This window comes from Pantherophis guttatus, chromosome 3 (assembly GCF_059756535.1).
Source record: "Pantherophis guttatus breed Tessera chromosome 3, ASM5975653v1, whole genome shotgun sequence".
Lineage (NCBI taxonomy): Eukaryota > Metazoa > Chordata > Lepidosauria > Squamata > Colubridae > Pantherophis > Pantherophis guttatus.
Window position 1 is genome coordinate 132,617,551 of NC_142065.1, and position 25,050 is coordinate 132,642,600.

Below are 25,050 nucleotides of genomic sequence, written 5' to 3' on the forward strand. Positions count from 1 at the left end.
TATTTTTTTTTCTAATTTGATGTGCACTTGGGGTGGAAGAAGGCAGTGTATTGTAAGCCTTATGAGGCATACCATTGTTTTGTAAAATGTGCTATAAACCCACTCGCATATTTTAACATGATGAACTCACAGTTCATGGCAATCCTAGTTTCAGACTAGCGTGAAATGAAATTGTGTAGCTACAGAGCTTCAGATGAGCTTGGAACATTAGCATTCAACTTCTGTGCATGGTAAAAAAAACATCCCTAGCACACCTTGTCTTGTACTTCCTCTGGATCCTGTGTAGTGTATTATATGTAATTAAAAGGATATTATTTATTTGCACTACATGGCTGATTTTTCAATTCCACAGTTGGTCTCCTACCCATTTATGTTTGTTTTATTCAATGATGGTTGACACCATTTCAGGTATTTTACATGCTTATTTGCTTCTTCCCACCAACAATTTCATAAGGGTCTTGATTTGCTGTATTTTATTCAGTTTGCAGATAGATAGATAACTCCAGAATGGGGCTATCAATGGCTGAATCAGATTTAAGGGCACAGAGTTCATAAAAGAATATTATTAATATTCAGGGACTCTGCTCAAGAGTCTGTTCTTTGAATGTCTACAACCAGATAACTCAAACTGGTGTCAGCCATCCCAACTTGGTCAGTTAGAAAGAAAGACTCTTGGATTTAATGAAACTATACTTTACTAAAGCCAAATGGTTACAGTGTAGCAAAGCGGAATCTAAACTTCCATGCCCAAAACATCTGGTTAACTTATCCTTTTTCTCCACCTTCTCCTCCCCCCTCCAGTTATCTCCAACTGTCCAATTACATTCAAACGAATTGTTTTGGTAACTATCCTCAGCTTGGTGGACTGGCTGGTGCTACATTCCATTCCATGACCTTTGGACGGGCAGCAGTTCTCATGGGATGGCACAAAGAGCCATTTTGATTCCCCTTATCCCAGCCCTTTTCACCTTCTCACAGCTCTCTGCCCCTATTGCTTATGGCAGACTGGTATCTGGTAAATCACAGCTGGTACAGCAGGATGGCAGTCCTGGCAACTGGCTTCTTATCCCAACGTGGATTCTCAAAATCCCAGATTTACAGTTCCAATTCTAAAAAAATCTCCAAATTGGGTTAGACTATTATTTGTTAACATCAGTAGATTGTGAGCATAGTATTAAGGAAATATTTCCACATGCAGGAAACCTGACCTTAGTTATCATTTTCCCAAAAGAAAGTTTCCTCAGAAATTATTTTTCAACTGTTAGAGAATCTATCTCTCCCCACAAAGGTTTTGATGAGATATTCCTCTTGTCCTAACATAGCTGCTACAAAAAGTAACTGACTTTAAGTAAAGGCTAGATTTGTTGTTATCAAGGTTTTATTTCCAGAATGTCTTTTTTCCCCCACGAGAGAACTAACTACTATATGAATGAATGAATGAATGAATGAATGAATGAATGAATGAATGATGAATGAATGAATGAATGAATGAATGAATGAATGCTATTGGAAGAGAAGCAAAAACAGCACTGGGCTGCTAATGATTGCTGTTAATGACTGTGACATGGATGGAGAGAGACAGAGATGAAACGTGAAGGCCTATTCATTATTACATGGTGTTTTATTAGAATATGCAAATGTCCTGTCTCTTTTCTTCCGAATTCACACACTGCTGAAGAAGCATATACTGAATATTCAAATAGCTAATGCAATCTGAGAAAGTCAAGTACTGAAAATTCAAAGTCATAATAATTAGGCAGGACTGGTCCCTTTTCAAACAATAGGGTTCTTTTTCCATTTTGCATACTCAGAAAAGGAATAGTGTGGTGGTTGTATACTGTATGTATCTATGCATGAGGTTTTTAATATCCAGGATCGAAGTCTGAGTCCATCTTCTCCTGCACCTTAATTGTTCTGATGTACAACATAGTACATACACACATACAAAATTGCCAGCCAACTCTATTCCCTTCCTTATGGTTCAATCTGCTGTTCATTTTTTATTTTGAATATTGCCGATTCTATTTAAATACAATAATGTTTTCAAACAAAAGAGAACATGCTAGAAAGTTCTGAAAGTAAGTCAGAAGTAAGTCAGAAAAGTACTCAGCATGGCTAGTCTAGTGAAGAGAAGGACTAGGGGAGACATGATAGCAATGTTCCAATATTTGAGGGGCTGCCACAGAGAGGAGGGTGGTCCAGCTATTTTCCAAAGTACCCAAAGGCCAGACAAGGAATAATGCATGGAAACTGATCAAGGAGAGATTCAACCTAGAAATAAGGAGAAATTTTCTGACAGTGAGAACAATCAACCAATGGAACAGCTTGCCTTCAGAAGTTGTGGGAGCTTCATCACTGGAAGTTTTTAAGAAGAGATTGGACTGCCATTTGTCAGAAATGGTGTAGGGTCTCCTGCTTGGGCCAGAGGTTGGATTGGATGACCCATAAGGTCCCTTCCAACTCTGTTAATCTGTTAAATTGCCATTTATTAACAATATGTGCTTATGTTCACAGTATTTAACTTTTTCAAAAGATGCAATTATTAAAGAGAAATATGTTATGCTTGTATGAATATTTCTAAACCATTGTAAGGTTTCAAGTTCATCCATCTCTTTTCAAACCCAGTGTGATGTAGTGCTTATGCTTTTGGACTAGGACTAGGGAGACGCTGGTTCATGTCCATTTCCAGTCATGGAAACTCATTTGTTGCTTTGGGCTAGCCACACTCTCTCTCAGCCCAACTGCCTTGCAGGGTTGTTATTATGGGGCTAAAATGAAGAGAATTCTCCTGTTAAGTTGCTTCTAACTCTTGGAGGAGATGCTAGGTAGGAATCAAACCATCATCATCAGAGGTGGAACCTTTCCTTCCCTACCGGTTCGCAAATGTGAGTGCACGCATGCGCATGCTCGCTTTGCTTGCACGTGCCACTTCTGTGCATGTGCACGGCCTTCTGCGCATGCACAGTAGTTGTAAATTATGTACGGGTGGGTGGGCAGAGCCTTCCGCAGTTGCTGCTATTGGTTCACGCAGACCTGACAGAACCGGCTGAATCCCACCACTGATCATCATCATCACCACCATCAAATCCCAAGTTCTTGGGGAGGACTCTATAGATGGATAAAATGCCAAATCCAATTTAAACATCTGGCTGACTGGGACGTAATGTCATGTCATGTCAGGTAATGTATGCAAAAGAACTTGTTTCAGTTAAACTAGATGGAGATTCTGCAAATTATATATGCTTCTGCAAAGCATTATAAACATTCATTTTTCAGGCATACCTTTCATTCCTGTACGTACTATGGAGGATCTTAGTCATACCTGTGTAGTCTCAAAACAACTGTCTCTCTGCTGCTACATTATTTCAAGTAACTCTCTTCTTTTTTCCAATTTACATAACAATAAACATTTTTTAACAGTACTGTGTCATGTGTCTCTTACAGGTATTTACACTTATTCTTATACATTTTTGTTTCTCTGTTCTAACCAGTTATACCACTTATGCCATACCCCATAAAATTCTGCTTCTTCCTTGCCTTTCATTTCTAATGTGAACCTATGCATTTCAGCACATTCTAGTATTTTGTATATAATCATCTCATTGGCTGGTATATTTTCTAGTTTCCAACATTGAGCATAGACAATTCTCGCTGCAGTTACTATGTGTAAAATAATGTATTGGAGTTGCTTCTTGATCTTTCAGTTAATCATGCCTAATAAAAATCACCAATTTCTCTCCAGCTTCTACTGTCTACTGCTCATCGTCTTGCCTTGCTCTCGCATCACTCCACCATATCACTCTGCCATATCTCATTCTTTGCTGCACCATCTGCACTTTCTCTTTCCTCCTTTTACTTTCACTCTTTCGTCATTCTGGATTTCGGGTTTCACCTTCCAATCCTCTCCCAACCACTTTCCTCACCATGTGTTTATCTTCTCCTCCTGAAAATCTTGCCACAAAGTTCTTTGTCTCCCTCCTCTCGATCTTTTAGTTATTTTAAATTGCTGACTCACAGCTCTTTCTGCTGGGTTGCTGCTTGTTTCCACAACTGGAGCTTCCTTCTCTCACCAAAAATCACAGACTTACTCTTTCTTTAGGCTCTTCTCTTCTATTGCAGTTTTGGGATACTTTTACCCACTTCAAATGACACAGTCTGTTAAAAAGATCTTTGTTCCTCATCATCTGTGACTTGTCTTTCTTATCTTCTAAGTTATAAGGAGCTTTCTTCTTGCTGTTCTCAGAGCTCATCAAACAGCACTCCATCTGTAATAAAAGGTGAGGAACAGGAAAGATGCTCATTTGAATTCTTCCTGAAGTTCTTAGCTCCAACCCTCACATTTTATTCAGCAGAAGCAAATACATTTTGTTCCCTGGAACAATGTAATTCTTTTCAGGCAAACAGAAACATCAGTCAGTCACTCAACCATGAATGGGCAGAGTGCATAAACAACACTTTCATAAAGCCAGCTTTCCTTTTGCTTAATTCCTTTTTGTGTGCATTTCTTAACTGAAAGAATGGAAAAGTGCTTAATTTTTATTTACTAGCAATGGAATAATTTTCTCAAAACATAGCCATTATTGGCATTCGTTCCTCTCCAACCACCTCCCCAAAAAAAGCTCTCCAAATATTTTTAAATATGTTAATAGGACTGAATTCTCACACTGGCACTGAATATTCTTGCAAACTTTGCTTTCCTTACTAAACAAACCCCTGTAAATTCACCAAACCTAAACTGTCCATTTAACCGATGATTTTCTGCCAAATAACCCAGAGTCAGAATATTTCTTTTCCTACTTAGCATATAAAGCTATATAGTTTGATTGGTTCACTGAGGAGTATCAACATGTTTCCTCTGAACACACCTGGAAGTACTTACAGTGACCTGCCCTAAAGATCATAATTGATAAATTTGTCAGCTTGGAAAAACATGAAAATGACAATGGTCTGGAGGCAGCAACAGATGAATGTAGAAATATAAATGGAAAAAAGAATAAAGCAAGAATAAGATGACTACAAAAATAAAGATAAGTCATTTGTATGTGGAAAGCTGCCCTTGGTCTGCTGCTGAATTTAATCCTACTCCAGAATGTGTCATTTCTGTTGATAAATTGGCCAGAGAAGGCACTGTATTCAGCAAGCTTAATAAAACACAATCCTACTTTAAGAGATTTTTAAATCCTAGAAAGCTGGGCTTTAAATGTATAGCTTACTATCTTTTTTCAGCAACTTGAACTGTATTAACCCAGCATTTTTAGCTTAAAGCTCAACATGGATTTTTATTAGAAAATAAATATAAAAAATCTTAAGTATCCTATGTTTTTAATGATGCATTAGATTATGAAAGTTTTATCATATTTTGGATTTTTTTCCTATTCACCTGAACCACATTCACTATCTTTCAAAAATATATGACAATGAAACGGGGAGTGGGAGATAAAAAAATGAAAGCAACAGCATGAAACTTGTTAAAACGGTCAGATAAAGTTAAGAAAACCAGCCGTTTAGTGGCAGAATTGATAATTAAAATTATGCAAACTAGTCATACAAACATTCTCCCTTCAGTGCTACAATAAAGATATATTTGGAAATGGAATAGATCAAGAAGTAGAAGTTATTTTCTTGAACAGTGCCATTAGTGGATAATTTATTAAATGTTGAAAAACTATCAGTTAGATATCAGTTTTAAAAATAAACAAAATGTACACGGTTCAAATAGATGAACCAAGTGATATTTAAAGGAATGCTCAGTTGCTAGCGTTTATGTCTATACTGTTGATGGTAAACAGTAGAACAATTTTTATGTTTTAAAGAATTTGAGGGGCAGCCCAAAATATCTATACTACTCTGAGTCACTATTTGAATTCTGTTGACTTATCCTAGAAATTATGTATAGGAATCTGTACAGGTGATGCTCTTACAAAAGATGGGCCAACAAAGTATCTGGGTTGCTAATGAAAAGATAAATAGAAATATTATAGCAATACATTGCTTTCTGTATTATATGGCAATGTTTGCAAAACCAAATAGCCGTAAGGCAACAGTTGTATCAGATAAAGTCATGAAAAGAGTGAACAGTGCATTAAAAATATTCTTTTAATCAAACCTTTTTATCAAACTTTGTGAAGAAATCAGAACAAAATATGTTCTGTTTCTCTCAGAGGTCAATGGCCTCTGAGAGAAATAGTAGTGTCATGAGCTATAAACTGAAGAAATAGATGCTTATTTTTTCCTCAACCAGCAAGAACAAATTTGTGGCCTACAAAACTTGAATTGCAGAGTTATTGTACAGAATCACAGAAGTGACTGTGGAGACAATATTTATTCAGTACTATTTGACCACTTTAGGCTCTCAGAAAAGGAGCAAGTAGTAAATATGTACAAACATTGCAATTTGAAATTAAAACAGATGGAAATAGCTTTTGAGGAATTCTGGATCCAGGTGAGGAAGGAATACCCTCAGATTGCTACAGCAACATCAAACAACCTCTTGTAAACAGCCTCCAACTTGTAAAGTTTTATCTGAGTGATTTGGGATGTTCTGAGCTCACAAACATTAAAACTGCAAAAAGGAACCAAAATAGTTGGGAATGTGCATTTGTACTCCTCAGCCTAATATCAAAAGGCTGTGTAAATCTCCTCAAGCTCAAGTATCTTACAAGCTCAAGTATCTTACAAGACAACAATAAGAAATTAAATCTCAATACACGTCTCTTTAATTATTTTATAATAATGTAACACTGAAAATATATTGGTAATTTATAATTATAAATAATAAATTTTCATGATTGCAATTTTTTTTATGGAAATTGCAATCAGATTTTTCTAAAAATAAATATTTCCTTAAATTTACCTCCTTATAAATGTCATTGTATCTACTAATTCACCCGATGGCTGCACTTTAAAGGCTACTAAACTATGGAACAGGGTTCCTGCAAAATATAATATATACTGTATGTATGCATTTATATATATATATAAATCAGGGTTTTTTCCTATGTTGAAAGATGTTAAAATAGCCATGGTGGGATGAAATCTCTATTCAAATATCGCACATTTATACCTATGAATAAAAAAAATATCGCACATTTATACCTATGAATCAAAAGAAATAAATATTTGACTTCTACAGGGAGGAGTCACAAAATATGGGTGTGTCTGGCTGAAGAGGCCTAAAAAGGCCGAAATAGTGCTATCCCAGTCTCCCATAAGTCACAGAAGAAACAACATAAAATTTCTGACAGGTCTGAAAGTGATGAATAGAGATTTCATCCCACCATGGCCATTTTAACATCTTTCAACATAGGAAAAAACCCTGATTGCAAAAATATCGCACATTTATACCTATGAATCAAAAGAAATAAATAAATATATATATATATATATATATATATAGTATATATATACTGTACACACACACACACACACACACACACACACACACATATATATGGATGTATGGATGTATGGATGTATGGATGTTCAAGCATAACTCTGGAATGCCTCGAGCAATTTCAACCAAACTTGGCACAGAGATGACTTACTCTCTGGAAAAAAATACTGTGGTGGTAAGATACCCCTAACACCCCTCAGTGTGTGTGTGTGTGTGTGTGTTCATCATAACTCTAGAACACCTTGAGCTATTTCAACCAAACTTGGTACACAGATGACTTACTCTAACCTCCCACAGCCCATTTTGGCTCACAGGAGGCTGCAGGGAGGCCTACTAGGCCCAAAACAGGCCCCGGGGGGCCAAATGGTGCTTCTGGAAATGAGAGAGTTAATTAGGAAGGCTTTCCAGATGCTCCCTAGCCTTCTCTCCTAGATCTTGGAGAATGCCAACTCTTGACAATGCAGGAGTCTAATTATAGAAAATTCTATAAATAGAGATTATGCAGGATTAAGAGTCCTGCAATGTGTTAGGCAAGTAAGAATATCTAAGCTCAAAGGAGAGTATTATGGCATTTAAGTCTTCCTGCTTTGCTAGCACTTATCAGCTAATGCTGAGCCAGTTGTAATCATGTCTGATCATGTCAAAGTTCCATCCATCGGTCCTTGAGCTATTAGAAAAAAATATTGTAGAAGATGTCATAGAGATACCAGGGAATTTTCAAAAAAAGAAAGACTTTTGGAGCTAACCACCAGGTTGGAATGAAGAGCTGGGCGAATAGACCAGCTCTTCAATAATTCCTTTCTGGACAAGGAATAGGACATACCCAAAAGTGCTTCAGACAGATGCTCCTTATGAGAACATTGCAAGATAGCAGGCAAGAAGTTTAGAGTTCGGGGAGATTGGGGAATAACCATATTGTTCAAACTGTGATTGGAACCTTTGAAACAATACCAAGTTAACATATAGCTAGTTCTCGATTTACAACAGTTCATTTAGTGACCATTCAAAGTTATAACAGCACTGAAAAGTGACTTATGCTCATTTTTCACACTTATGACCATTGTGGCATTTCCATGGTCATGTGATCAAAATTCAAATGCTTGGCAACTTGCTCACATTGATGATGGTTACAATGTCATAAATCATTTTTTGTGATCTTCTGACAAGCAAAATCAATGGGGAAACCAGATTCCCTTAACAACTGGAGTGATTCACTTAACAACTCTGGCAAAAAAAAAGAAGTCGTAAATTGGATCAAAACTCACTTAACAAATGTCTCACTTAGCAACAGAAAAATCAGCTGTGCTCGTAAGTCAAAGACTACCTTTGTAAGTCGAAGACTATCTTTTTCTAATCGCTTTCAGAAAATCCCCATTAACTGCTTTTCATCTATTAGGAATTATTGGATGAACAGGTTTTATAGCACCAGATGGGTTTCCTTCAATTCTTAGTGAAAGATGTTTTAACTACAAATTTAAGAACTTTTTTTTAAAATGAAGAGCAAAAGGATGATTAGAGCTTTCATTTTAGAAAGTTTCAAATGGACTAAGAGTCTAGATAAATGTGAAATAAGAATTTCACATGGAATTAATTACAAAGAATTAATTATAAAAATGATTTTGTTTGTAGTTATAAAAAAATATTTTGTTACCAGGGCATGTTTGTGTCACAATTAGAAGGGCATGAAAATCCTGTGACCCTGGATCACTTTTGGGATTTTTCTGTGTCACTGTCTTCAAAGTGTCTAACTGGACCCAGTGACAATCTTGGCAATTGAGTTCTTGCTGAACTTGCTCTTTTTCTTTTATATAAATAGAGATTGTCAGCCTCTGAGGTGAGGTGGAACATATTGCAATGATCTATCTCAGGGGTGTCAAACTCACGTTGTCATGGCCAGTGGTGGGATTCAAATAATTTAACAACCGGTTCTCTGCCCTAATGACCGGCTGGGTGAGCATGGACATTGTGGGTGTGGCCAGGGGGTGTGACAGGCAGCACTCAACCTCCATGCACTTACCCCAAAATGGGGAGTCTGGGGACTCCTGGAGGGGTGGGGAAGGGAGGGGTGGAACCAGCCAGCAATTTAACTACTGGTTCACCCGAACCAGCCCAAACCGGCTGAATCCCACCACTGGTCATGGCAGCATCATGTTACATACCAGGACTTCCCCCCCCCTTTGCTAAACCGGACGTGGCCAGCGCATGACGCATCTGGCCCATGGGCCAGGAATTTGACAGCCTTGATCTATTTGATCTCAAGACATGTTTTCTTCCTTCTTTTCCTACTACAGCAGCTTTTTCCCCCTCCTAGTTTGGGGGTCAGCAACCTGTGGCTCTAGAGCCACATGTGGCTCTTTGGGCCCTCTGCTGTGACTCCCTGTCACCCTGTTGTTGCAGAGGGATGAAAGAGCCATTGTCCTGCCCCGGCAGTGGCATGGTCGGAGCCTTAGTGCAGGAGCAAAGTGCCCCTGCACTTGCCTTTGCACGGCAACAGCATTCCGCCTGGTATATTTGCTGTTGCTGCCAGCAAGGACTGTTGGGAGAGAATGGCAGGGGTGGATCTTGTGTGCTGGGGCCATTCTCCAAGCCTGGCCTTCTTTCTCCCTTGTTGGTGGGGCCAAGAGAAGAAGGGGGTGGTGTGGTGAAGTGCTCCCCTCCGCTGCTGACCACTGAGCACAACAGCCCAGCGGGAGGGGGGAGATGGCCTGGCAGAAGCACCCCCATTGGTGAGCTGGATGGCAGAGAGGCGTAGCGCAGCTCTTGCAGTGGGATGCTGTTTGCTGCCTTTGAAGTGCGCCACTTTCTTTTCCTTGCCTTCCCCAGGCTGGGGCCAGGGGGTAGGAGCAAAGGTGTCAGGGATGCTCCCCCCCTCAGCAAGCCGTGCCTGGAGAAGCACAGACAGTTGCGGGCGAGTGCTGGAGAGTCAGAAGATGCATTCTAACATCGCCCCAATACACGTGTATCAATCTGGCATTCCCATTGACTCTGTTGTCAAGTATCTGAATTTTGATCATGTGTCCATGGGGATGCTAAAACAGTTGTAAATGTGAAAAATGGTCATAAGTCACTTTTTTCAGTGCCGTTGTAACTTCAGTCATTAAATTAACTGTTGTAAGTCAAGGATTACTTCCACCCATACCCAACTTTGACTACTCAGTCCTGTTAAGAGATTCTAAACAGAACCATGGGATGGTTAATTGCCCATGAATACAGTCTAAATCAAAGAGTCTGTTTGGTATAGTAGTTAAAGCACTGGGCAAGAAATTGGGAGGCTGTGAGTTCCAATCCCATTTTAGACATACAGCTAGTTATGTATTGTTTGGGCCAGTCACTCTCTTTCAGCCCTAGGAAGAAAGCAATGGCAAATCATTTCTGGAAAAAAAAAACTTTGTAAAGAAAATTGCATGGACTATTCCAGTTGCCAGGAGTCAACACTAACTTGAAGGCAAAGAAAAAAGAAAAGAAAGAGAGACAGGAAAAGGAAAAGGAAGAAAAGAAGAAAAGAAAAGCAATCTAAATGTAATGTTCAAAAGGAGAACTGTTGGTTTTAATTATTTAAACATTAATTTTCACGTTTAAGAATACAAGAATGCATAATGTTAATTATTCAAACATTTATTTTAACATTTAAGAAAACAAGAATGCTACAGGCTTTCCTCCTAAAAAACTATCTCTTTAAATATTTTTTTAAAAACTCAAACAGAAATTACTCTGGAAGCACCACCTTATCACATCATGTATGGCTGAGAAATAAATCAGGTGTTAGTGGAATACATTTATTCCTATTCAAAGAGTAACTTTTTTTCTTTTTAAAGAAATAAGTAGAGATTTAATAAGAATAGAACTATATTCTTCATTTGGCAAGTTTAATAAGCAGTTTGAAATGAGTATTAATGGAATTTCATGTAGCATAACACTGACTTTGCATTAAAATAGGTTTTTATGAACAAATAAAATGTAGCAATTTTCCCTACATCTGTTAATTAAGATATTTTAACTAGATAAGTAGCAATGTCATTTGCTGGCTGTGATTTGGGTGGGGGGGGGGGAAAGTCCTACAAAGTTATCCTTCACAAACTTAAGAGTACATGTCGAGATTGTGAATTCCATGTAGGAACACAACAGAAAAAGTATAAAAGGTATAAAAGAGTATTGATAAACCTTTTGGCTATTGAATTGATTAATTTCCTCTCCCTTACATAATGGAGCAATTGAAAAATTCCCATGGATTTCTGCTAGGACAAAAATATTGATATTTATTATTCATATCTCCTGTCCTTCTGTTTAAAAGAGACAAAATGTTGTGTTAATTAAAAGAAGGACAAATGAGAACCCACAACAAAAATTGATGCCCCAATAAATAAAGATAAATGCTTGGCACTTCAATAGTCATTCTCCATTCAGTTTGATGGAAAAATGCTTTACTCCTTCCTTCCTTCCTTCCTTCCTTCCTTCCTTCCTTCCTTCCTTCCTTCCTTCCTTCCTTCCTTCCTTTTTGTTTTTTAAAATCATTTAGATTCTCATAGAGCATTTAAACCTTAGCTTTATATAGTAAAAGGTGGTCATGTAAGCGATGCTTTTTTTCACTTTAAAAAAAAACCACCTAAATACAAAAAAGAAAAACAAAACACAATATTTTAAAAGAAAAAAGCCCCCCCCCAAAAGAAACGAAACCTAGAAGGTATTTATTACAGAGATACATTTACAGCAAAGATTTCGATAAATAGAAACCTTTATTTTAGTCATCTATAGCTAATCTATATTGATCAATACTGGAGATCACTGAAGAATTGTTCAATATGTTGGTTTTTCCAATGTTGAACAATAAGCCTTAACTATCAATAAGGTACAGAAAATCCACTTTCTTTGTCCATGTGTCGACTCCTATGTAATAGGGATGAATTTCAAAAGGATGTTAACATCTGAAAATATTGAAACTCACAATATAATTTTTATTAAGTATAATAACACAATTATTAATTATAATTATAATAATTATTTTCCAAAATAGAAATTTTTTTAAACCTTTTAGAAATGAACATTTAAATAAAACATTACTTTGACTGCATTGCCAGGAACATAATATAAAAACTACAGCTCTGGGAACATAATCATAAAATTTACTCAGGTCTTCTTTAAATAAATGAAGTTATTTCTGAAATAGTATTTCTAAATAATATTTCAAAATTAGTTCTAAAATCTATTGAAGATTTCGTGTTTTTAACAGGTCTTTTTAATTAGGTAAAACATGCTACAACTAAACAAAAGTTACACACACACACATCTACATACATAAATGATAGTTGTAAAGTATTTTTAAAACTGTTTTTAAAAAGCAAAGTAAAACAAATAAAAAATATTTTTAAAAATGGATTCTGGCAGTCCACTTTATTTTCTTTCTCGCCCCTCTTCCATTTTTCCAGACTGAAGTTGCTTCCTAAATATTATTTATCATTGTACAAGTGTTTTTTTTTTTCCAGTAGTTTGCAGCTTCCCTATCTTCCCATTCTTTGCTTGGGAAGGGAAAAAAGTTTTTTTTTTTTTTTTCTCTCGAGGGAAAACATCATGGAAACCCATTTTCTCCACAAGGATGATACTTTCATCACTATGGGGAACCTTGCCCTTAGAAATGGTTGTAGAACTTTTCCTTTCTCTGGGGAAATTCAGAAAACTCTATGCTTTATCTGAAACTTGAGGAAGAATTACAAAGATTACGGTATATTATATGCCTTGTGAAGGACTTCACCTAGTCTAAAACAAGAAGTCTATAAACAGGTCAAAATGGAAGTAGAAAAACATTCTCTGTACCTCACAGTGGATGGGGGAAGGTTAGATCGGTGTCTATTCTTTATCTCTACCAAGCCTGAACCTGCTTATTTACAATGTGGTTGTGAACCACTCATGATTTTGGATAATTCAATCTTCAACCTGCTTTTTTAGTTTTCAGGAACCTAGTTAAACTGTGCTACTCTAGTTTGGATTATGCAATGTCTCATGTAGCTTTTCTTCTTTTCCTTTTCTTTTATTATACAAAATATCTAGGATCAGGATTGATCCACACACTCTTTTAATATAAAAGATGAGGAGGAAAAGGAGGAAGAAGAGGAGGAGGAGGAGGAAAATAGAGATAGATGATAGATAGATAGATAGATAGATAGATAGATAGATAGATAGATAGAGGAGAGAGAGAGAGAGAGAACTCAATAAGACCAGAGAATATGGGAGTTGCCTTCCTTAATGCCAATTAAAGTAAAAGGGCAAAAGTTACTTTTTAGCTTCCTATTCCATTAGCAACCCATGCCATTCAGCTATTAAGGGTGTGGTTTTGTACTCCTTGAAATATACAGTATATTTTTTCCTATTGTTAATTTCTACATTGTGCACTTTAGGTTCCAACTGTGCAAGGACAGGAAAATCCCATGGTCACTTTATTCACAAATCATCAGTCTCACTGATGTTCACAATGAGAGATTCAAATCAGGAAAGCATGGGCATTTCAGCCAAATTCCGAATACACTGTCTATTGATTTATTGCTACATAACAGCCTTTCAGTAAAATGATTTATTTACTATGCACAAGCCATTCCTTCGACAAAACAGGATGGAGGCATTTTGGTGTATCTAGGGAGGATGTTATAGTAATTTAATAAAAGTTGTGAAAAATCCTGATTATTCATGAGCAGAATTTATGTATATTCTTTTGAGACATTCTTCAAGGATAAGTCTCAATGTCTAAGCAACAATCCTTCTTCTCCCCAGGGTCTGACACTGAGGAGATGCCTCACTCTCAACAACACCCAGCCCAGAATGGGTCCATATGAGTCATCACTCAACCAGCCAACTGCCTGATTGCCTCAGAAAATATTATGATATGGGTAATGTGACAGAGGACAAGCTGGTACTTTTATGGTGTTTTTTTCTTCTTCTTCTTCAGCATCTCCTACCTTTCATCTCCTACCAGCATCACTACCTTCACCTTTGGCAGTGAAGTGCCAAAGATCTTATTTGCAGGGATTCATCAGTTCTTCTGACACCAGTTTCAATAGCAATGTGTTACTCTGGGATAGAATTTACAATCTTTTCTTGGGTAGATTTCTACTTGAACCTTTGAACAAGTGTCATTCCTTGGACTCAATTTTAAGTCTTTTATTAACTCCACACTGGAAAAATATAGTTGCTGTAGGAAGATTTACTACTTTTCACAAATCTCAAAAGAGCCACAGGCAGGTCAGTCTCTCTGAATAATAAGACTCGGAACTCGCTTGATCAGTCTTCACCAGTCTCATGACCTCCAGATATTTTGAACTACCTATATAGTCATGTCATCTGCAAATAATTGGAACTGTGGTCTGATCAGCTAAAAGATTGCTACATATGCTGGTATGCAGGAGGTATTGCTGGGCTACGTCTATGCTTGATCAATTCCTGGATTAGGAATACAGAATTGTTTGGGATCAGAGCAGTGGTGGGTTGCCCCAAGTTCAGACCAGTTCTATAGAACCAGTAGTAAACCAGCGGGAGGTTCTGCTCACTGACCCTGATGTCATCAGGAAGCTTCTGCACATGTGCAGAAGTGCGCAAACACGGCCCCATTGCAAACCAATAGTAAAGGTTAGTAGAACCCAACCCTGGATAAGAGGTCTCATCTGAAGACTTGAAAACATCTTCTGTAATCAGCTGCAAAATATCCACTTACCAAGAGGCAAGATTGCTTCCTATCACCTTTCTCCTGAATAACTACCATCCCAGGTTAATTTTAATTTTTTTTTTCCTCCTGATCAGATGTGTATGCTACTCTTCCAAAACAAAGCAGGGTGTCAAACTTGCATCATCATAGCAGTGTCACATGGCCTTTCATGACTTTTCCCTCTTTCGCTAAACCAGACATGGGCGTGGCCAGAACGTGATGCATCCGGCCCGTGATCTAGGAGTTTGACACCCCTGCCCTAGTGTTTTAATTTTCTAAGAATTCATGTGCGATTGATGTAAATTGAGTAGACTGGAATCTGCTCTTTGCATTGCAAAAGTTCAGCTTTGCATTAAGTTTTTAAATTAAAAATAACAAAAAAAAAACCAAACCAGATAGGGTCAGGAGCTAAGCAGGCAAGAAATGAGGAGGCTGTGCATACATTTCTCTCCATAGGTACATTGGAGCCTACTTTGGCCTTGGCTGCCTTGGCAATGCAATGAAGCTGTATTAATTTCAGCTTCAGTGATTTTTTAAAAAACCCAAACCAATAGCTAATATAAGAAAACTAATATAGCAGCAGAAGGAAAAGGGTCTCGTGGAAAATATCTGGAGGGATGGAGTGCTTCAGACATCGCAAAAGTGTTACAATAAAATTATACTTAAAAATATGAGTAAGTATGGAATACTCAATTAGTTCCAAGCTTTAGGTTTGCATCTCTCAAATACCAACTTCCAGGCCACCTGGCACATATTTCGAAATGAGAAGTTTTCAAAGCCATAAGTCTAACCACCCCATCCCCCAGGATAGATCTAAAGTTGTTCTTAGGATGCTAGTCAATGTTGCATTCAATGGGGTTATATTAGCTCATAAACTTAATGTTATGGAAATGGCCTAAGAACTTTTAATTACAGATAGTAAAGCACTGTGCAGAATGCGAAAAAGGTGAAGATAAACAAAAAAAGTAGATCAATCACACTGGGGCAATTTAAGCCATTTGCCAGCCAACGTTAACTCTGGAAATAATGGTTTGTAGAGGAAGAGAGAAAAATGAAGCCCAAAGCCTCAGAATGGCTGTAACTCAAAAAAGAGAATCTATGCTTTGTTTTGTATTTAAAGAGAAAAAACAGGACAGAAAACTCAAAGGTAATAAAAATGTCTTCAAATGAAAAAAACGGTTCCATTAGCAGCATTAAACTACTCAAAAGATTAACTATTGGGAGAATTTGAACAATATCAAATAGAAGCAACATAATTCTAAATTTGAGCATAGTGTTCTATATGATATATAAATTCAATTTAACATTATTTGTGTGTGTGTGTGTGTGTGTGTGTGTGTGTGTGTTTGTGTACAGGCATGGATGCACACAAATAAAGATTCAAGTACATAAGTATATACGGTATGTCACAGAAAATCCATCCACAGGAAGGAAGGCAATTAACTGTCCTGGAACAGAAAGGTGGGAGAGCTCAGCAACAGAATTGTCCAAGATATAAAACACAGTTTAAGTGTTAAATGTGTATTTGCTGTCTTCTAGGTCAGTTTGGTAATCTCTTTCTTTTTTTTAAATTTTGATTTATATGCCGCCCTTCTCCGGAGACTCAGGGCAGCTTACAATGCGCTAAGCAATAGCTTAGCTATTTATTCAATTGATAAATTGAATTTTTATTCAATTGATAAATTGAAACTTTATCAATTCACCTAGCATCTTTCAGCATTTGGTTTTATCAGTATTCTTCCCAAGAACAGCGGCAAGGTGGCATGCAAACAACCCACAATATTGCCACTTGTGCCAAAGGTGTTTTTCCAAAAGGCAACTGGACTTTCTTGGGTTTCTTTTTTCCCTTTGAAAAACAGTTCTGAACTGAAGAAGCTTCTTGGTTGAGAAGCAAAATGTTTTGAAAAGGGGGGAAAACACAAGAAAGTCTAGTTGCCCTTTGGAAAAACACCTTTGGGACAACCATGACCTGGATGATTGAGACTCTCTATAGACTATATTATCACTTAGAAAAAGAGGGCAGGAGAGAAAGATCAGCAAATCCTAGGCCAAGTTTAGAGTAAAAGAAAACACAGAAACCATAGCACCCCTCCTGACACAAAGGCAAACACACACGTTGTGTAAGGTAAAGGTAAAGGTAAAGGTTCCCCTCACACATATGTGCTAGTCATTCCCGACTCTAGGGGGCAGTGCTTATCTCCCTTTCAAAGCCAAAGAGACAGCGCTGTCTGAAGACGTCTCTGTGGTCATGTGGCCGGCATGACTAAACGCCAAAGGCGCACGGAATGCTGTTACCTTCCCACCAAAGGTGGTCCCTATTTTTCTACTTGCTTTTGAACTGTTGGCAGAAGCTGAGACAAGTAACGGGAGCTCACCCCATTACGTGGCACAGGGATTTGAACCTTTCGATCGACAAGCTCAGCATCTTAGCCATTGAGCCACCGCGTCCCACACGTTAGCCACACATTGTTACCCACACGTTGTGAGAGCACAGTAATTGAAGGGGAACCCTGATCCATGGAATGCTAACAAAACACAATGAACAATTTAGCTCTCTATCACTTCCCTGCTTCAGTTTCTGCTTCCTCAGTGAACTTGACAGCTGTTATAAGGAAAAAGCAACAGCAGGCAACCAAAGCAATCCACTGGCATTTTGATCAGGGCTCTACCTTGGCCTTAGGGAAGCACTCAGTGAAACATCTGTACAATGGCAAGAGAAACAACAAAAGTTCACAAACAAATGAGCAAAAGTTTCATACAGACAGCAATACAGCAATGGAGAATCCAGGAAATCTGTTTCTTGGGATCAGAGCATTCTAGAATGGGGAATAAACTCAGCTGCTCATGCCCCAGGATTTTTCATCATCGTCAGTCATTCAGTTGTATCTGACCTTCGGCCACTCTATGGATCAATACTCTCCATGGCCCTTGGTCTTGCACAATGTAAAACCAGGATTAGGTAAAGGTAAAGGTTCCCCTTGCACATATGTGCTAGTCGTTCCCGACTCTAGGGGGCGGTGCTCATCTCCGTTTCAAAGCCAAAGAGCCAGCGCTGTCCGAAGACGTCTCTGTGGTCATGTGGCCAGCATGACTAAATGCCAAAGGTGCACAGAACGCTGTTACCTTCCCACCAAAGGTGGTCCCTATTTTTCTACTTGCATTTTTTATGTGCTTTCCAACTGCTAGGTTGGCAGAAGCTGGGACAAGTAACGGGAACTCACCCCATTATGCGACACTAGGGATTCAAACCGCTGAACTGCTGACCTTTCGATTGACAAGCTCAATGTCTTAGCCACTGAGCCACCACATCCCTTTAAAAACAGGATTACCAGATGGGATATTCAGTGAAGGGCATGAAGGAAATACTGATTTCCAAGGAACTATGCTATTTCTCAGCAATTCTGTGGAATAAATTAGGGTGCATTTTAATAATATCTTCTATTCATACGGTGTCCCTTCTCTAGTCATTATCTTTTCAAAAGAGTTGTACAAATCAAGGTGCTTTAAGAGCTTGCAAGTATTCATTGCAAGATAGATGTCACTACTAAGCTATCAATATTCTTCCTTTTAGCAATCTTGCTGCAATGCCATCAACATCACAATATGGTGTCACTTTGGGGACAACAAAGAAGTTTTCTTGCCTTATTATTATGTATCCATTAAAAAAAAGATACATTTTTGTCTGAAAATAAAGGCTGGAAAGGATTTTAAAATGCTATGGCTAACTTGAATGTTCCTGCTGAAAATCTATATTGAAATGATAAGTTTTGTGTGTGTGTGTGTGTGTGTGTGTGTGTGTGTGTGTGTGTGCTCTCCCCACTCTCTCTCTCTATTTCACCTGTCATGGGATCATCTTAAGGATAGAAAAGTATAATTCACTTTCTCAACACTCTTTCCATTTATCATTACAAAAAGCTTTCTCTTTTCTTCAAAGCCTAGCAAGTCTAACATAGCTTACTATGTATTTATGTAACATACGTAAATATGTATATACATATTTACATAACATATGTAAATACATGGCTTAGGGCCAGGGTATTTACGAGACCGCCTGCTGCTACTGATAACCTCCCACCGGCCAATACGCTCTCACAGAGAGGGCCTCCTCAGGGTGCTGTCGGTCAAGCAATGTCGGCTGGTGGCCCTCAGAGAGAGAGCCTTCTCTGTGGGAGCACCCGTCCTCTGGAACAAGCTACCTCCCGGAATATGGCTGATTCCAGATCTCCGCACTTTCCGTAAGGCCCTGAAGACATTTTTATTTCAGCAAGCCGGCCTGGCCTGAATAGATTTTAGGGTTTTTTTTAAATTGTATTGCTAGGGGTTTTAAATTGGGGCGGCCATTTAATTTAATTTATTTTTAATTATTTTAACTTTTATATTGTACGTTATTTTAATTCTCAGCTGTTCACTGCCCTGAGTCCCTTCCAGGAGAAGGGCGGGATATAAATTTAATAAATAAAATAAAATAATAGCTTAACAACATCAGGTCTTGCTCTCACTGTTTTCTTTCTTAGCCTTTGGTAATTAATCACTGGCTAGTCATTATGCAAAAGTTTTAACTTCATAAGCTTTTCAAGTAACTTTCAGCCTGAGTTTTACCTACATTACACTGTAGATCTTCTTATTCTAAATGCATCAGGTAGTGGGTTTTTTCCAATGCTTTGATCAGTTGTGGTAGTTTCTGCTCATTCCAACAGAACATAAACAACTTGCAATCCTTTATAGTATATGTTGTATCAAGATTTATGGAATATGCCTCTGTTCCATTTCCCCCTGTACAGCCTCCAGTGGATTGTAGTCCTGATATCTTGCTGATTTGGAAGAAATAGAATATTTCCCATGGAAGCACTTCCTCCATTCTGTCACAATGTCCTCTAACCAACATGAGTCATCCTTTTTTTTTTTTTTTTGGGTAAGATTTCAGCACTAGTAACATGACCATGGTATGTAACACCAAGGGTCTTTTGTAGACACCACTGGATACACACATATAGTCTTTGTGTTTCTCACCACATCATTGTGTTTTACTGGCATAGGTTGCACCTGGCCAAACAACACTGTTGTAAAATTGGAGTTTTGCTTCAGTGTTAATAATTGAATGAATCAAATTGGGCACAACTGTTGAATGTGCTTCTGATCCTGGATTTGATGTCTACTTTGCCATCTCCATCAATGCAAATCATATCGTAATATTTTTGGGTGGGTGGTGGTATGCAGTTAAATACAAATGCAATGCTAAAGGAAGTGGCAGCCATTATCAAGGTTCATTTAGATCAACTACTATGATTTTTAGGAGCTACAATCTTTGAATGAAAGGAAGCTTGATGGCAGACAGTACAGATAATTATGAAAGCTGAGGCTGTCATTTAGCTACATTCAATTTCTGCAAGCAGATGAAAACTGAGAAAGGGCTGATAACAGTAATGCTCATGACACAGATTATCTGGCTTCTGAGATACTATGTTTGTGAAATACACAGTGACAGGCTGCTGATAAAGCATGAAACATCAGGGACTAGCAGCAGAATCTCAGAACACAAATGGCAGAAAACATGAGATTTGGAAAGGCAAGTGTTTTCCTAAATCTCTCAGGGGTCAATGGATGGATAGAAAAATGCTGTACCTGATCAATGGAAAGTAAGAAAGAAGGAACATAGTGATTATGTGACACTTGGCTTCATCTTGCTAAATTGTTGAGTCTTCTCTGCTGTCTTTTCTTAAACACACACACACACAAATAGAAAAGTAATAAAAAAATAGAACCCAGTCAAATAATTAGAAATAGCCCTAGATTGATGTCTCTGAACCACAACCAGACATTTGCTATCTGGTTCTGTGAAGCTTTACTAGATATGAATTCAATTTGTATGATATCACATTCTGTAACTCTTCAAAGGAGATTGGGGGTATGCCTGAAGGCTTGAATTAGAAAGAAGGGGTGGCAAAGGAAGGATGGAGGAATCCATAGGTAAGTTGAAGAGACAGGGACTAGAAAAAGGATACAAACACAGGTTATTGGGATGTTTATGGAGATTCTCAGTTATCCAGGTCATAGTTGTCCCAAATGTGTTTTTCCAGGAGGCAACTGGACTTTCTTGGTTTTCTTTGCAAAATGAAACATCTTCAAAGAAAAACATCTTCTGGTACCTCACTGCTTACTTCTTTCCATGTTGACATAGTTCCATTGAGGACTACACATTGAGTGTAATTGGGCAACCAGTTACAAATCCATCTGGTGGTGATGCCATTCCACATGTTTTATCTTACCAAGAAGTAGGTTAAGGTCTACTTTGTCAAGTGTTTTAATAGTGATTAGTTCTTAGTGATTGTTTTTGTAGATAGTTTTGTTTTTGATGCTGACTCTAGTTTATTGTTTAACCAGTTCTAAATAAGTCTGGTAATGAGAGGATGGACAGTGATAATAGACTGGGAGAGGTTAATATCAAGAGGGGAATCTTTCAATGAGATTCAGCCTCACCACTACTGTTGGTAATTGACCTGATTCATCTATCAACAATATTAAACTCAGGCTATTAAACATCAGAAAGTTCTGCCAAGCTATCCCACATCCTATACCTGGATGATCTGATGTTAAATGGCATAGGACCTGGGTATTTGCGGGACCGCCTTCTGCCAGCCTTCCACCGGCCAGTACGCTCCCACAGGGAGGGACTCCTCAGGGTGCTGTCAGCCAGGCAGTGTCGGCTGGCGACCCCCAGGGGAAGGGCCTTCTCTGTGGCAGCACCTGCCCTCTGGAACGATTTGCCCCCGGAGATACGCATGATACCAGATCTCCGGGCTTTTTGCCGTGCCCTAAAAACTTTTCTTTTCTACCAAGCAGGGCTGGCATAAACCCCCTCCCCCTTTTGAGATGTTAGATTTTTAATTGTCTATCGGTTTTAGTTGGGATGTTTTAAATTTTGGGCCAAAGTTGTGTAATTCTTTTTAAAAAAATTTAAATTTTGTATTGAAATGTTTTTTATTTTTGGCTGTGCACTGCCCTGAGTCCAGCAGGAGAAGGGCGGTATACAAATTTAATAAAAATAAAATAAATAAATAAATAAATGTAAAAAACACTACCTGAAATGGAATCATCGCTCAACACTGTCTGAATATGCAGCCAAGATACTGCACTTGAGTTTGGCCTGGATAAATGTGCCATCCTTACTATCAACAGGGAAAAATAGTGACAAATGGAAGAATCAAGATGTTCTATGAAATAAAATAAAGAGTTTGAATGAAAAAAAAAATCACCAGAAATACCTGGGCATTCTTCAAACTGACAATATCAAGAACATTAAAGTCAAGAAGAAGGTTAGAGGGGAATACTTCATGGAAGTGAAGAAGATCCTAAAGTCCAAAATCAGTGGAGGAAATACTATCAAGGCAATTAACACCTGGTCAATTCCAGTCATTATAGGCACAGCTGAAATAATGAACTGGACTTAAGCAGAACTAGAAGCCTTGAATCGGAAGACCAGAAAAATAATAACAATGAATCATGCCCTTCATCCAGACAGCAGTGTTGACAGTTTCTATTTATCAAGGAGCATAGGTGGGTGTGGAATGTTACAGACATATAATACAGTTGAAGAAGAAGAAAGGGCATTGAAAGAATATCTGAAGTGTAACAAAGAAGCTACCTTGAAGCTAGTAAACCACAAAGGTTTACTGCATATTAGAGAGCCCAAACTGCCCTACAAGAAGACCAAAAGAAGAATAGAAAAGAGACATGGCAAGCCAAAGTATTATATAGCCAGCACACATACATACACACATGTGTCTATGGAGATTCTCAATCATCCGGGTTATGGTTGTCCCAAAGATGCTTTTTTAAGAAGCAACTGGACTTTGTTTTTTTAAAGAGGTTTCACTTCTCATCCAAGAAGCTTCTTCAGCTCTGACTGGATGGTGGAGAATGGAAGGATTTATATTTATATTCCTTGCAGACATTCCTGGTCATTTGCATTCTTTTAGAGAGTTATAAAGGCCATTTGGAGATTTATCTGGGTACTCAGAGTCACCTAAATAGTGTAAAAAATGTGAAGCCTTCTTGGAACTGCTGAAAGGATTGGAGATAGATGATGTCATATCCCTCTCCTTCTGTTTAGAGAGAGCTGTTCAGTTTTGACACAGATGGCCTCTTTGACCCCTCTTTCCAACCAGCGGTATGTCCAAAATGTGGACTTGGCTGTCTTCAAAAGACAGGCCTTTGTCTTTTAAATGCAGATGGACTGCTTGAATCTTGTAAAATTGTAAAGATTCTTGTAAAGATTCAGCAGTCCACCTACATTTAAAAGACAAAGGCCACTCCAGGTGTCTCCAGGTGACCCTGGGGACATAGATAAACCTCCAGGTGGCCTTAACCACTTGCAAAAAGAATGCAAATGATCAGCTGTCTGCAAGGAGTGTAAAAATCCTTCCATTCCCCACCATCCAGTCAGATCTGAAGATGTTTCTTGGATGAGAAGTGAAACATCTTCAAGGAAAAACAAGAAAGTCCAGTTGCCTCTTGAAAAAGCACCTTTGGGACATACACTCGCATAAACAGAAAAACATATATAAACAACAGTGAAAATTTTCATGGGGATTTTGAACCCCAAAAGTTGTAGCTTAACAACTTTGGTTTGATAATGAGTATTTCACAGACTTGGTTCTGTCAAATGCATTGGGGACCCAATGGGGGAGCTTTATATTGGAGGTGGCTGACTGGTTAAAATTCAATGCCACCTCCACCGCCTGCCCCCATATTTCCGGTACCCTACTTCGCCATCTTGTCTTCTTGCTTTTATTTATTTTTAATCTGTTAATGTTTTTATTTGCTGTGTTTTTATAATGGATGATTTCAATGTTTTTTCAATATTTTTTTATGCTGTAAGTCACCCAGAATTGTTGTATACAAGAAGGGTGGCAAATAAATTTTGTTTACACAAACAAAAGTTTCTATTCTTTTTTACTTGTTTCACTGACTGCATCCCAAGCTTGTTCATCTAATTCCATTTCATAAAATATCAGTAAGTCCTTTGAAACTCACTAGGACTATGATGGCGAACCTATGCCACGGGTGCAACAGGTGGCATGAGGAGCCAACTCTGTGGGCACCTGAGCCATCGCCCTAAGTCAGCTCCACTGCACATGTGCACATGCCTCCCGCCGGCCAGCTGACTGGTCTACAGAGATGTGTATGCAGGTGCGGGGGGGTTATGCACACATATACAAGGGGGGTGCCGGGGGTGCATGCATGGGGGGCCGGGGGGATGCAGCGTGCCCCCCACCCCATTTTGGGCCTAGCAGGCATCCGTGAAGCCTCCTGGGACCAAAAACAGGCCGGGGGCACACGCATGTGTTGAGGGTTTGGGGAGGGTTTGGGGGATGGGGGGGTCACACATGTATGTGCAGGGGGACAGGGAAACATGGGGGTGTGCTTGCATGATCAGGGGGGAGGGACATATGGGAGGCATTGCATTATGGGTATGGGCACATGTGCGTGAACTGTCACACTCAAGCGTGCGCTTTCGGCACCGAAGGAAAAAAAGGTTAGCCATCACTTCACTAGGATGTTATCCTAAGCAACGGCCAATGGAAAATTACAGAGCTGCTCTGACAGAAGTATAGGAAGCAACTTGTAGTGGTCAACCCAAATTGTAGTCTCCAAAGTCAACTAGAACATGCAAGAACAATTCAGCAGCAAAACACAAAAATTCAGTGGTGTGGTTTAACAAATCTATTTTCCTTATCCCATCCCAGCTTCAAACAAAAAAATAGACTAAAACATTCCTCTGAGAACGTGAACATTGTACTGCCACATTCCCTGCAGCACACATAGCCTTAAATAATGATAACAAAAACATACCTCCTTTCCTAGCTGCAATCCCCCTTCACTCTGATTGTATGTTATTGCATTCTTTTTCATAGTTAATAACCACCGACTCCTACAAAATAATGCCAAAGATATTTCTATGGGCACATTT